At 41.7% G+C, this 15997-nt stretch overlaps 1 non-coding gene across 1 annotated transcript; it reads left to right on the forward strand.

The window, feature by feature from the left end:
* The first annotated feature begins 14377 nt into the window (after positions 1-14377).
* On the forward strand, positions 14378-14484 carry LOC125995342 (U6 spliceosomal RNA). Its single transcript, XR_007490883.1, has one exon. It is a non-coding gene; the product is annotated as a U6 spliceosomal RNA (small nuclear RNA).
* Positions 14485-15997: the final 1513 nt, after the last annotated feature.

Consider the following 15997-nt stretch of genomic DNA (forward strand, 5'->3'; position numbering starts at 1 on the left):
GAAGAGGGCTTTCCTGCACTATATTTTTGGACCCCTAGAGTATATTATTAGGGACAAAATTACTGGGCCATATGGAAGTTCAATTTCTAGTTTCTGATGAATATCTATATTATTTTCCAAAAAGGCTGGACAAGTTAATGTTTCCACCAGCAGTGAATAAGAGTTCCTTTTCCCCTGAATCTGCTTCAGCACTGGTTGTTCTTCTTGATGTATGACAGTCTCTGTGGTGTGAAATACCATGTTGTTGTTTTGATTTGCATCTTTCTAATGATTGATGATGTGGAATATTTTTTTCATGTGTCCTTTTTTTTTGGGGGGGGGGGCTCACACCCGGCAGCACTCAGGGATTACTCCTGGCTCTGCACTCAGAAATCACACCTGGTAGGCATGGGAGACCATATGGGATGCTGGGATTGAATCACCATCTGTCCTGGATCGGCTGCTTGCAAAGCAAGCACCCTATAGCTGTGCTATCTCTCCAGCCCTCCTGTGTCCTTTCTGGCTGCCTGTATTTCTTCCTTGAGGAAATTTAGTTCAACCTCTTTCCCCCAATTTTTGAGGGGGTTATATTGTTGTTGTTTGGTTTTTGGCTACACCAAGTGGTGCTCAAGGGTTACTCCTGGTTTTGCACTCAGAAGTCACTTTTAGCAGGATTAGGGGACCATATGGGATGCCAGGGATCGAACACAGATCAGCTGCATGAAAAGCAAATGCCCTGCCTGCTGTATTATTGCTCTGACCCAGGGTTGTATTTTATCTTCTTTAGCTCTACCACTGTATTATGTATCTTAGATATTAACCTCTTATCAAACGTGGTTTAAATGGAGGGAGGAGGAAAAAGGAAGGAAGAAAAGAAGGAAGGGAGGGAAGGAATGAGGAAAGGAGGAAGGGAGGATGGAAAAAAGGAAGGAAGGAAGAAAGGAAGGAAGCAGGGAAGGAAGAAAGTATGGAAAGAAGGAAGGGAGGGTGGATGGAAGGAAGGAAGGAAGTCAGGAAGGAAGAAAGAAAGGAAGGAAGGGAGGGAGAAAGGGCAAATGAAAGGAATTGGGTGAATAGTTTCTCCCATTCCATAGATGGTCTTTGTATCCTGGGCATTGTTTCCTTTGAGATGTAGAAGCTTTTTAATTTAATGTAGTTCCATTTATATATTTTCTTTTATTGACATAGTATAATTATGTTGATTGACTTAGATTATGTTAAACTAACCTCACATCCCTGGTATGAATCTTTTTTAGTCATGGTGTATGATTTTTTTGATATATTGTTAGATTCTACTTGTTAGTATTTTGTTAAGTATTTTTGCATCTCATTTATCTGTTCAAGGATATTAGCCTCTCTCTCTCTCTCTCTCTCTCTCTCTCTCTCTCTCTCTCTCTCTCTCTCTCTCCCCCCCTCCCGTGGTATTTCTGTCTGCTTTTGGTATTAGGTTGATGCTTCATAGACACTAGGAGTGTTTCTGTTTCTTCAATTCCCTGTAAGAGCCTAAAAAGGATTGGTAGAGGTCTTCTTTAAAGAAAGACATTTCTTGGGGCTGGAGAGATAGCATGGAGGTAAGGCGTTTGCCTTTTATGCAGAAGGTCATTGGTTTAAATCCCGGCATCCCACATGGTCCCCCGAGCCTGCCAGGAGCGATTTCTGAGTGTGGAGCCAGGAGTAACCCTGAACACTGGGGTGTGACCTGAAAACCAAAAAAAAAAAAAAATAGGAAGAAAAAAAAGAAAGAAAGAAGACCTTTCTTCTTGAAAGAGAGGGGCTGGTGCAATAGTGCAATAGATAGGGCATTTGCCTTGGATGCAGCTAACCTAGCTTCAATTCTATGCATTCTTTATGGTCCCCTGAGCCCTTCAGAAGTGAATCCCAAGTGCATTGTCTGGAGTTACCCCTGTGCACAACCAGGTGTAGTTCAAAAAGAAACAAACATACAACAAAAAAATAGGGGCCAAAGAGATAGCATGGAGGTAAGGCATTTGCCTTTCATGCAGAAGGTCATTAATTCGAATCCAGGTATCCCATATGGTCCCCTGAGCCTGCCGGGAGCGATTTCTGAGGCCTGGAGCTAGGAGTAACCCCCTGAGCATGCTGGGTGTGATCCAAAACAAAACAAACAAAACAAAACGATATAAAACAACAACAACACAAAAATATTAGAGGTTTGAAGAATTCACTCCATTGGGTCTGGACTTTTTTTTTTTTTTTTTTTTTTTGGTTTTTGGGTCACACCCTGTGGTGCTCAGGGGTTTACTCCTGGCTATCTGCTCAGAAATAGCTTCTGGGCAGGCACGGGGGACCATATGGGACACCGGGATTTGAACCAACCACCTTTGGTCCTGTGGATCGGCCTGCTTGCAAGGCAAACGCCGCTGTGCAATCTCTCCGGGCCCGGGTCTGGACTTTGTTTTGGGGGAGGAGGTTTTTGATTTCCATTTCAATTCTTTCAATAGTGATAGGTTTATTCAGGTATTCCAAATCCTCTTGGTTCAATGTTGGGAGGCTTTAGGAGTCCCAATAATTTACTCATTTTTTTTTTCTAGTTTCTTTCATCTCATTCATAGAGGTTCTCAAAATAATCTCTGATGAGACTCTGAATTTCTGCAGTCTCTTTTGTTGATGTTCCCTGTTTCATTTTTGATTAGGTTCACTAGGGTTTTTCTTTCTCTCCCCATCTCCCCCTCTCTCTGAGTCATGCTAGTAGGTTTATTGGTTCTTGTTTATTTTCCAAAGGAATCAAGTTTTGATTTAATTGATATTTTGTATTATTTTTTTGATTCCAGGCCATTAATTTCCTTTTTTATTTCTTTCACACCTGGCAGTGCTCAGGGGTTATTTCTGGCTCTATGCTCAGAAAAAGCTCCTGGCAGGCTTGGGATACCATATGGGATGCTGGATTCGAACCACTGTCCTTCTGCATGCAAGGCAAATGCCTTACCACTGTGCTATCTCTTCGGCCCCTCCAGGTCATTAATTTCTGTTCTAAGTTTTTTTTTTTTTTTTTTTTTTGGTTTTTGGGCCACACCCAGTGATGCTCAGGGGTTACTCCTGGCTATGCGCTCAGAAGTCGCTCCTGGCTTGGGGGACCATATGGGACACCGGGGGATCGAACCGCGGTCCGTCCAAGGCTAGCGCTGGCAAGGCAGGCACCTTACCTCTAGCGCCACCGCCCGGCCCCCTAAGTTTTATAATTTTCTTTCTCTTGCCTGCTTTCTGTTCCTTTTGTTGGTCATTCTGCAACTTCTTAAGCCGTGCAGTTAAATTGTTTATTTGGGTCCTTTCTTCCTTTATAATGAATGCTTGTAAAGATATGAACTTTACTCATAACACTGCTTTTGCTACGTCCCACAAGCTCTAGTAGCTCATATTCTCATTTTCAGTTGTTCCCAGGAATCTTTTGAGTTCCTCTTTGACCCACTAGATGTTCAGTAATGAGATATTTGTTTTTCAGATGTTTACATTTTTGCACTGTTTTTGTTTGCAGTTAACATCTATTTTCAGTCCTATAGTCTTTTTTTTTTTTTGGCCACACCCATTTGATGCTCAGGGTTTACTCCTGGCTATGTGCTCAGAAATCGCTCCTGGCTTGGGGGACCATATGGGACACTGGGGGATCGAACCGTGGTTCGTCCTAGTCTAGAGTGAGTCTTAAAAAATTATTTCTACTCTCTTGATGTTGTGAAGATATGTTTGTGTCCCAGCATATGGTCTTTTCTGGAGAATATCTTATATGTACTATAGAAGAACGTGCACTTAGCTTTTTAGGAATTATATATATATATATATAATCCTCCTGAGCCCCTCTCTTCCAATTCTTTCTTTTTTTTTTTTTTTTTTTTTGGGCCACACCCGGTGACGCTCAGGGGTTACTCCTGGCTATGCGCTCAGAAGTTCGCATCCTGGCTGTTGGGGGACCCATATGGGACGCCGGGGGATTGAACCGGCGGGATCCGTCTCCTAGGCTAGCGCAGGTAAGGCAGGCACCTTACCTCCAGCCGCCACCGCCCGGGCCCCCAATTCTTTCTTTTAAGCACGTATTTCTTTACTGAGGTTCAGTTTAGATGATCTATTAAGAAGAGACAGAGCAGTGTGGTCTCCAAATACTATTGTGTTGATATTTTTGGTTTTTTTTTTTTTTTTTTTTTGGTTTTTGGGCCATACCCGGCGGTGCTCAGAGGTTACTCTCCGGCTGTCTGCTCGAGGAAATAGCTCCTGGCAGGCACGGGGGACCATATGGGGACAGCCTGGGATTTCGAACCAACCACCTTAGGTCCTGGATCGACTGCTTGCAAGGCTAGCACCGCTGTGCTATCTCTCCGGGCCCTATTGTGTTGATATTAATGTTTTCCTTCAAGTCTATTAGCAATTGTTCTAAGTATTTGGTTTGTCCCTCACTAGGTGCATATATTTCTTCAAGATGTATGTGTCTCTTCATCATTAAGAAAGTACCTTTAAGAGGCCAGAGAGATAGCATGGAGGTGGGTATTTGCCTGGCAAGCAGAAGGATGGTGGTTCGAATCCCGGCATCCCATATGGTCCCCCCAGCCTGCCAGCAGCAATTTCTGAGCTTAGAGCCAGGAGTAACCTCTGAGCACTGCCAGGTGTTACCCTAAAACCAAAAAAAAAAAAAAAAAAAAAAAAAAAAAAAAAGAAGAAAGAAATTATGTCATGGGTATCTTTAGAGGGATTGCATTAAATTTGTACAATACTTTGGGGAGTATTGCCATTTTAATGATGTTAATCCTGCTAATCCACGAGCAGGGTATGTGTCTCCATTTCCATGTGTCCTCTCTTATTTCTTGGAACAGTGTTTTATAGTTTTCTTTGTATAGGTCCTTCACATTTTTAGTCAAGTTGACTCCAAGATATTTGAGTTTGTGTGGCACTAATGTGAATGGGGTTGTTTTCTTTTTTTTTTTTTTTTTTGGGTTTTTTTTTTTTTTTTTTTGGGCCACACCCTGTGACGCTCAGGGGTTACTCCTGGCTATTGCGCTCAGAAGTTGCTCCGGCTTCTTGGGGGACCATATGGGACGCGGGGATACGAACCCGCGGTCCGTCCTAGGCTAGCGCAGGCAAGGCAGGCACCTTACCTCCAGCGCCACCGCCCGGCCCCAGGGGTTGTTTTCTTTTTTTTTTTTTTTTTTTGGGTTTTTGGGCCACACCCTGTGACGCTCAGGGGTTACTCCTGGCTATGCGCTCAGAAGTTGCTCCTGGCTTCTTGGGGGACCATATGGGACGCCGGGGGATCGAACCGCGGTCCGTCCTAGGCCAGCGCAGGCAAAGCAGGCACCTTACCTCCAGCGCCACCGCCCGGCCCCCAGGGGTTGTTTTCTTAATGTTCATTTCTTCCCTATCATTACTGGTATATAAAAAGGCCATTGATTTTTGTGTGTTAATTTTGCCACATTGCTATATGCATCTATTTTTTATAGAAACTTTTTGGTAGTGCCCTTAGGGTTTTCTAAGTATAGTATCATGTCATCTGCAAACAGTGAGAGCTTGACTTCTTCCTTTCCTATCTGGATGCCCTTGATATCTTTTTCTTGTCTGATCGCTATAGCAAGAACTTCCAGTACTATGTTGAATAGAAGTGGTGAGAGAGGACAGCCTTGTCTTGAACCAGAATTTAGATGAAAGGCTTTTATTTTTTCTCCATTGAGAATAATATTTGCCATTGGCTTGTGGTAGATGGCCTTAACCATATTGAGAAAGGTTCTTCAAAGAAGTGGATCAAACACTTCTGAAATTCATTTGGAATAATAAACACCCTTGAATAGCTAAAGCAATCCTTGGGAATAGGAATATGGGAGGCATTACTTTCCCCAATTTTAAACTATATTACAAAGCAATAGTTATCAAAACAGCATGGTATTGGAATAAAGACAGACCCTCAGATCAGTGGAATAGGCCTGAGTACTCAGAGAATGTTCCCCAGACATACCATCACCTAGTTTTTGATAAAAGAGCAAGAAATCCTAAATGGGGCAAGGAAAGCCTCTTCAATAAGTGATGTTGGCACAACTGGTTAGACACTTGCAAAAAAGCAAATTTAGACCCCCCAGCTAACACCATGTATGAAGGTAAAATCCAAATGGATTAAAGACCCTGATATCAGACCTGAAACCATGAGATATATAGAACAACACTCCATGACATTGAGTCTAAAGGCATCTTTAAGGAGGAAATAGCACTCTTCAAACAAGTGGAAGCAGAGATAAACAGATGAGACTATATTAAGCTGAGAAGCTTCTGCACTTCAAAGGAAATAAATAGTGCCCAGGATTCAAGAGTCACCCACTGAGTGGGAGAAACTATTCACCCAATACCCATCAAACACGGGGCTAATATCCAAAATATACAAGGCACTGACAGAAATTTACAAGAAAAAAACATCTAACCCTATCAAAAAATGGGAGAAGAAATGAACAGACACTTTGTCAAAGAAGAAATAAAGATGGCAAAAAGGTACATGAAAAAAATGCTCCACATCATTAATCATCAGGGAGATGCAAATCAAAACAACTATGAGGTACCATCTCACGCCACAGAGACTGGAGCACATCACAAAGAATGACAATAATCAGTGCTAGCAGGGATGTGGAGAGAAAGAAACTCTTATTCACTGCTGGTGGGAATGCCATCTAGTTCAACCTTTATGGAAAGCGATATGGAGATTCCTCCAAAAACTGGAAATTGAGCTCCCATACGATCCAGCTCTGCCACTTCTAGGGATATACCCTAGGAACATAAAAATATAATACAAAAATCCCTTCCTCACACCTATATTCGTTGCAGCACTTTTTACAATAGCCAGACTCTGGAAAAAGCCAAGATGCCCTTCAACAGATGAATGGCTAAAGAAACTGTGGTACATATACACAATGGAATATTATGCAGCCATCAGGAGAGATGAAGTCATGAAATTTTCTTATACATGGATGTACATGGACTCTATCAAACTGAGTGAAATAAGTCAAAGGGAGAGAGAAAAATGCAGAATAGTCTCACTCATATATGGGTCTGAAGAAAAATAATAGACATTTATGCAGTAATTCCCAGAGACAAAAAAGAAGAGGGCTGGAAGGTCCAGCTCACTACATGAAGCTCACCACAAAGATTAATGAGTGTTGTTAGAGAAATAACTACATTGAGAATTATCCTATCAATGTGAATGAACAAGGGAAAGTAGAAGCTTGTCTAGAGTACAGGTGGGGGTGGGGTGGGGAGGAGGGAGATCTGTGGCATTGGTGATAGGAATGTTGCACTGGTGAAGGGTGGTGTTCTTTGCATGACTGAAACCCAACTACACTCATATCTGTAATCAAGCTGTTTAAATAAAGATAAAAAAAAAAAGAAATTACCTTTACTTGCGGGGAGGGGTGGTGCAAGCAGTAGGGCATTTGCCTTGCATGTGCTAACCTAGGACAAATTGTGGTTCGATACCCTGGTGTCTCATATGGTTCCCCCAAGCTAGGAGCAATTTCTGAGCACATAGCCGGGAGTAACCCCTGAGCATCACCGGGTGTGCCCGCCCCTCAAAAAAAATAAAAAAAAAATTACCTTTACTGTCTCACAACCTTTTGAGCCCGAAGTCTATGTCATCTGATAAAGAATGCTTGCAAAGTCCACCTGGTCTTTTTGAGAGGTTTGTTTGCTTGAAGAATTGTCTTTTACCCTTTGACTTAGAGTCTGCTTGCTCTGTTCAAATGTGTTTTTTGTAGGCAACAGAATATTGGGTTCAATTTTCTAATTCATCCTGCCACTTTGTGTCTCTTAACTGGTACATTTGGTCTACTGACATTGAGAAAGATTATTGTCATAGAATTCTGTGCCATCTTTCTATTGAAGTTTTGTGTGGGGTTTGTCTTGTCTTAAAGTGTAAAAATGTTCCATGTGGGGGCCTGGAGAGATAGCACAGTGGCGTTTACCTTGCAAGAAGCCGATCCAGGACCAAAGGTGGTTGGTTCGAATCCCCGTTGTCCCATATGGTCCCCTGTGCCTGCCAGGAGCTATTTCTGAGCAGACAGCCAGGAATAACCCCTGAGCACCGCTGGGTGTGGCCCAAAAACCAAAAACCAAAACAAAAACAAACAAAAAAAAATGTTCCATGTGTGGGGCCGGAGAGATAGCATGGAGGTAAAGCGTTTGCCTTTCATGCAGGAGGTCATCGGTTCGAATCCCGGCGTCCCATATGGTCCCCTGTGCCTGCCAGGAGCAATTTCTGAGCCTGCAGCCAGGAATAACCCCTGAGCACTGCCGGGTGTGACCCAAAAACCAAAAAAAAAAAAAAAAAAAAAAAAATGTTCCATGTGTTTTCTAACCCCAGGTGAGTGGGTCTGAAGCATGGTTGCTGCATAAATTAATCAAACAAGACAGTCATGAAGAAGAAAATCATGGGGTTGAGTGGCTTATTGTCTCATGATCTCTGCGCCTGCCAAACAGAAATATATATTTATTGACCAGCTCAAATCCAACTGAGAGGTGGAGGGTTGAGTGACAGGCAAAAGTGTTTAGCAAGCTAATCTAGTTTAGGTGGCTTTTCCCATGTCAAAGGAATTGGTGAAAAGGAAAGAGAAAGCTAGAGAACACCTTTGTTTTGGGTAAAAACAAAGTGTTCCAACATTAAAGTAGCACCTTTGAATGGAATTTTAGAGGGTCACAGATGAGGCAGGACCATCAGGGAAATGGTGATTCTGAATGATAGAGACCGTGAGCATGGCTTCAGCAGGACAGGGCCTTGGCCCACCCTCTCCTGTTGAGGTATTGAGCTTTCTCTGCATGGGCTGGTGATGGTATAATCTTTCATGGCTTGGTTTACATCTTGTTCTAGAAAAGATTGAGAATATGGAGCTGACCCAATTTCAACATTGCCTCTGCACTTCATCTTTGAGCTCAAATATTCAGTCCTCAGCAGTTCTTACTTCATTGTTGAGGTCTTCCAATAAATTTTCCATTTTGCTTACCAAGTTTTTCAGTTCTTACATTTCTGTTTGTATTTTTCTCATTTTGGCTTTCATATTCTTTTGTTGTTTATTAGTAGATGTTCCATTGTTTATTTAAACTTGTCAAACATCCTAAGCACTTTTACTCTGAACACTATTTTAGAGAGGTTACATAGGGGATCACTACTAATTGTTTCTGATTTGTGTGTGTGTGTGTGTGATCATGGTTCCTTTTATAGACTCAAGGTGCTTCTTTCCTATGTCACTGCCAGTTGGTCCCACTGCAGGAGATCTCAGGGAGGCTTACATGTGTAAGAGATTATCTTGCATTGTGTAAGCAGCCACTTATTTGGGAGGCCACGCCGATGGACTTGGCCTCTACATGTGGGTGAGTTGGTCGCATTCTGGGCAGGTTAGCTAGCACCGCCTACAGTATGTGCTTTCTTCCCTTAGGCCTTTGCCTCTGGGCTCTGAATTCACCAATGTTAACTATGACAAAATATAATCAATAATTTGCCCTTGAATCAGGATTTTTTTCTGCTGGGGGGGGTGGGAGAAAGAGAGAGAGAGGGAGAGAGAGAGAAAGAGAGAGGAGAGAGAAGGGAGAGAGTTGTCTATTTCTTCCACACCACTGGTGCTGGTGTGGTGCTTTCTGATCCATGTGCCCAGTCCTCAATGATGAAAAAAAAAAGCCTTTAAGAAGCTATGCTGGCTGGCGAGGTGGCGCTAGAGGTAAGGTGTCTGCCTTGCAAGCGCTAGCCAAGGAAGGACTGCGGTTTGATCCCCCGGCGTCCCATATAGTTCCCCCAAGCCAGGGGCGATTTCTGAGCGCTTAGCCCTGAGCATCAAATGGGTGTGGCCCGAAAAACCAAAAAAAAAAAAAAAAAAAAAAAAAAGCTATGCTATGGAGCAGAGAGATAGCATGGAGGTAAAGCTTTTGCCTTGCATGCAGAAGGACAGTGGTTCAAATCCCGGCATCCCATATGGTCCCCCGAGCCTGCCAGGGCAGATTTCTGAGCACAGAGCCAGGAGGAACCCCTGAGCACTGCTGTGTGTGACCCAAAAAATTGCTATATTTTATTGGAGATGAGATGATTGCTAAGCCAAAGAGTAAGTTGTAGTCAACTAACTGTAAACTGACTCATAGAATCTTGACCACGAAGCTCCATTTTTCCAAGAAGTGTTTATCCCCAGCTCTTATAAATCCCTCATACTTAGAATTCCAACTTTACCTTCACATTCTCTCTCTGACCCAAAGGCCTCTCAGACGCCAGTCATACTGTTTAAGAAGCCCGTGACTTCATTATGGCCTGGCACTGGGGAAAGTGTAGTCCTTTCCTTTTTTCAGAATAAAATCTTTAGAAATCTCCTTAAAGGATAGGGAATAGTATGTCATCAAAAGAATTTTAAGTTTTCAAATAAATTCCAGAAAATGAAGATTATCAGGACCATTCTTTGACAACAAATGCTCCCTTCTTTATGAATAGAAAGACACTTGGCTGGTGAGAAAAAATACAGGTTAAGGAGCCAGGGGAATAGTGAATTAAAAGAGTCCATGGCTAATAAGTCCTGACTCATTATTTCTGGTGTTTTCTCATGGGTTGTTTAGGAGTTTGGCTTTTTATCCACAAATTTGAATTACATGGGGCCGGTGAGGTGGCACTAGAGGTAATGTGTCTGCCTTGCAAGCGCTAGCCAAAGAACGGACTACGGTTCGATCACCCAGCGTCCCATATGGTCCCCCCAAGCCAGGGGCGATTTCTGAGCACATAGCCAGGAGTATCCCCTGAGCAGCAAATGGGTGTGGCCCAAAAATCCAAAAAAAAAAAAAAAAAGAAAAGAAAAAGAAAAAATTTGAATTACATGTCAACATGTCACTCCTAACACTATAACTTGTGGTAAAATCATTATAGGTTACATTATTGTTTTTTATCTGACACATCATTTAAAAAATAATTAGAAGAGATCGGAGTAATAGCATAGCGGTAGGGCATTTGCCTTGCATGTGGCTGACCTGGGCCAGACTTAGGTTTGATTTCTGGCATCCCATATGGTCCCCCGAGTCTGCCAAGAGTGATTTCTGAGCTCAGAGCCAGTAGTAACCCCTAAGCACCACAGGTGTGGCCCAAAACCAAATATATATATATATATATATATATATATATATATATATATATATAAAGGCCCAGATAGATAGTAGGGGCTAAGGAACATACCTTATAAGCAGGTGATTCTACTTTGAATCCTCATACCAATAGAGTCTCCTGAATTCTGCCAAGTATCATTCCTAAACACTATACCAGGACTACCTTCTGAGCACTGTTGAGTATGGTCCAACACCCCCAACATTCCCTCCAAATGTAACTGAGGGCGTAGTGATGGCTCAATAGGGTTAGAACACAGGTTTTGCTTGGTCAAAGCCTGGAATCAATCCTTTGCTCCACATGGTCCCAAGCCCTATCTAGAACATTCCCAGAACCCAGAGCCAGAAGTAACCCAAGTTCTTCCAGGTGTGATGCAACCCAATAAACAAAAAGAGCTAGCAAGATAGTACAGTAGGTGAGGCACTTGTCTTGCATAGCTAACCCAGGTTCAATCCCTGACACCCTATATAGTTCCTTGAGCACCACCAGGAGTCATCCCTAAGTATAGAGATAGTAGTAAGCCCTGAGCTACAATGTGTAGCTCAAAAAATAAAACCAAACAACTCAAATTGAAGCACAGTTTTATTGATATAAGATTCACAGCATATTATTTACCAACTAAAAATGTGGGCTTTACAAAAAAACAAAAATAAACAAAAAAAAAAGGGAGCCAGAGCAGTGGCACAGAGCAGTAAGGTGTTTGCTTTGCTGGTGCTAGCCTAGGACGGACTGCAGTTTGACCCCACTGCATCTCATATAGTCCCCCAAGCCAGGAGTGATTTCTGAGCACATAGCCAGGAGCATCACCGGGTGGGCCTCAAAAACAAACAAACAAACAAAATGTAGGCTTTTGAGGTCAAAGTGATAGCACAGCAGATAGGGTGTTTGCCTTACACCCAACTTCGATCTTTGGCATCCCACACTGTCTCCCAAGCCTGCCAGGAGTAATTCCTGAGTGCTGCCAGGTGTGCCCCAAAAAGCAAAAGAAAGAAAAAACAAGTGGGCTTTTATCAATTTAGCTCTCTGGCCCAGGAAGCCCAGCTCACCAGCACACCTTCCAGAAGTTATGGGGAGAAGGCTCCTTTGAAGACAAAAATAATGTTCCTGTTTTTCTTTGCCTTTCTTCATGCCAGATAAATAGTAAAATTCTCTTCTCCTTCAAAAAATGTGGACTTTTTTAAATTGTACTTTTTCCTTTTGCTTTTTGAACCACATCTGGTACTGCTCATGGACTTAACTCAAGACTTCCACATGCAAAGAACCCCAGTCTTTTGAGCTATCTTCCTGGTGCCCCCCAAATGTTTTATTTTTTTATAGATGATTCACAAAGTGGCATAGTGATTATCACAATAACTCTTAAAATATGGTCATTATGGGGCCGGAGAGATAGCATGGAGGTAAAGCGTTTGCCTTGCATGCAGAAGGTTGGTGGTTTGAATCCTGGCATCCCATATGGTCCCCTGAGCCTGCCAGGAGCGACTTCTGAGCATAGAGTCAGGAGTAACCCCTGAGCACGGCCAGGTGTGACCCAAAAACCAAAACAAAAAACAAAATATGGTCATTACCTCACAAGAAAACTTTGTACCCCTTTGCAAACACTCTCTATTCCTTCCAATGTTCTCAATTGTAGGTAACCAGTAAATTATATTCTTGTTTTTTTTTTTTTTTTTTTTTGGGGGGGGGTCACACCTGGAAGAACTCAGGGGTTACTCCTGGCTCTAAGCTTAGAAATTGCTACTGGCAGGCTCGGAGGACCATATGGGATGCTGGGATTTGAACCACCGTCCTTCTGCATACCAGGCAAATGCCCTACCTCCATGCTATCTCTCCGGCCCACTAAATTATATTCTATCTCTGTAGGTATACCTTAATCTGGACCCCTCTCTCTCTCCTCTCTCTCTCTTCTCTTTCTCTCTTTCTCTCTCTCTCTTTCTCTTTTTGTCACACCCAGCAGGGCTCAGGGGTTACTCCTGGCTCTATGCTCAGAAATCACTCCTGGCACTCAGGGGACCATATGGGATGCTGGGATTCAAACCACCGTCCCTCTGCATGATGCAAGGCAAACATCCTACCTCCATGCTATCTCTCCAGTCCTAATTTGGGCTTTTCAAAGAAATCATCTAATAGTGATCTTTTATAGTAAAAAGTGTGAAATTTCATCTATATTGTATCTACACTTCATACCTTTGTTATCTTTTGGCCACACCCAGTGGTGCTCAGAGATCACGCCTGGCAGGCGTGACAGGGACCATATGGAACATCAGGGATTGAACTTTGGTTGACAGTATGCAAAGCAAGTGTCCTATCCATTGTACTATAGTTATGGTTCTTAATTTTTTTTACTAAGTAATATTCCATTGTAATATGATGCAGCTATCAGGAAGTCATGAAATTTTCCTATACATGGATGGACAAGGAAACTATTATGCTGAATGAATATAAGTCAGAAGGAGAGAGATAGGCACAGAATAATTTTACTCATTTTTCTGATTTAAGAAAAATAAAATACAGTATTATAATAAAACCAAGAGGTAACAGAGAGCTGTCTCTCCAGCCCACGATATGAAGCTTACCACAAAAGTGATGAGTTCAGTTAGAGAAATAACTACACTGACAACTATCACAACAATGGTAGTGATTGAGAGAAATAGAATCCCTATCTTGAATACAGGCAGTTGGGAGGGGAGAGGGGAGATAGGGGCATAGGTGGTAGAAATGGTGAAGGGGGTGTTCTTTTTTGTAACTGAAACCCAACTATAAACATGTTTGTAATCATGGTGCCTAAATATATTATAAAAATGTTCTATTATCTAGGGGCCGAAGAGATAGCATGGAGGTAAGGCATTTGCCTTGCATATAGAAGGATGGTGGTTTGAATCCTGGCATCCCATATGGTCCCTTGAGCCTGCCAGGAGCGATTTCTGAGAGTAGAGCCAGGAGTAACCTCTGAGCGCTGCCGGGTGTGAACCCCCACCCCCAAAAAAGAAAAAGTTCTATCGTTTGAATGCTGCATAATTTACCCACTCTCATGCTGAAGGATATTTGTGCCATTTTTCCCACTTTTTTGCTGTTAGAATTCTACTATGGTCATTTATGAACAAGTTTGGGGGTCAACATACACTGTCATTTTTTGGGAACATTTTAGGTTAAGTTCTAGGTTATATAGTAACACCAAACCTTCTTAGGAATTGCCAGGTTGTTTCCCAAATCAACTGTATGTCATTGCCACTATTAATGTATGAGGGTTCTAAATCTCCACATCCTTAACATCATTTGTTATCTTCTAGGTTAAAAGTTATTATAGTGCTCGCTTCGTCAGCACATATACAAAATTTGGAATGATACAGAGAAGATTAGCATGGCCCCTGCGCAAGGATGACATGCAAATTCGTAAAGCGTTCTGTATTTAAAAAAAATTATTATAACTATTAGCCTAGTGGCCATGAAGTGCTATTGTAGTTTTGATTTGCATTTTCCTGATAACTAATGATATTGAATGTTCTCCAATGCTTATCACCCACTTATATGTCTTTGGAATAATATCTATTCGTATTTTTTTCTCATTGTAAAAATGTTTCCTCCCTTTGGGTTCTTCATCAGCTTTTTTGATTAGCTAATAAATATCACAAATTCAGCTATTACTCTGTGGTCATGAAAACACCCACACTACACTTTAAGTCAGGGGTCTCAAATTCGCAGCCCGCGGGCCGAAAACGTGCCTCCGTACAACATTTTGTGGCCCTGCCCTAGAGGAATCTTTTTTTGTTTTGTTTTGTTTTAGTTGTTTGCGTCACACCCCCCAATGTTCAAGGCTTACTACTGACTTTGCACTCAAGGATCACCCCGACTTTGCCTCCTGCGGCCCGCAGGTAAATTGAGTTTGAGACTCCTGCTAAGTGATGCATACTGAAATATGTAAAATGTGGAATGGAACATCGCTGATGTGGTTCCGTGGTTCCATTCATGACTTGGATGAGATGTTTTTGAACTTGTTAGCATTTAAACTTGACAAGTTAAACACTAAAACACAAGTGAGATTATGTAGAATTTTAGATAAAATATAATAAAACTATTTGGTATATAATTTAGAAAATAATTTAATTGTTCCAACATTTGAAGATAATGATTTTCTGGGGGGATATACGCAGTGATTTTTTAAGGGGATACTCCTCTCAGTGCTCTAGGGAACATATGGTACTAGATATCCAACCTGGGTCTTTATGAGACTGAAGAGATATGATAGTGGATAGGGAGCTTGCCTTGCATGTGACTAACTAGGTTCAACACCCCCATCCCATAATGGTCCCCTAAGCCCTGTTAGAAATAATTCCTGAGCAGAACCAGGAGTAGCACCTAAGCATTGCCAGGTACTCCCCCCAGAAAGCCTCCCCCAAAACCAATGTGGGTATTCTGCATGCAAAGTCTTCTGCATGAATTAGTTTTCCAGAGTCAATGACAATTTTAATGTAAATAAAAATCGACCAATTTATTTTTTAAAAGTAATACATTCAAGTTTGAAGTTTTGATTTATTATATTTGATTATTATTAAATGTAATTAAATATGCCTCTTATGTTTAATTATTGAAATGAGTTGCAAAGTTCCTACTAGATAAATAAGGTGACGAGCAACTTCTCACAAAGTATAGTTTCTTACACAATACCCCTAAAATAAATGGTGCCAAAGCTTTGGAGAGTCTTGTTTAATTTGAAATATAATTAAAATCTCATGTAGCTTTATTGGTTTTAGTATCCAGCAGAGAAAAAATATTGAAACTCCAAGAGATTTTTGAATTAAATAGCTACAACTGTTTTTTTTTTTTTTTATTGGTTTTGACTGTGTGAAAAATTATAAGGAAAACTTTGGAAAAGTCTAGTTCTTTTAGGGCCCCAAATGACTTTTAAAACAATAAAACCAACTATAA

This window comes from Suncus etruscus, chromosome 17, assembly GCF_024139225.1.
Source record: "Suncus etruscus isolate mSunEtr1 chromosome 17, mSunEtr1.pri.cur, whole genome shotgun sequence".
Taxonomy (NCBI): Eukaryota; Metazoa; Chordata; class Mammalia; order Eulipotyphla; family Soricidae; genus Suncus; species Suncus etruscus.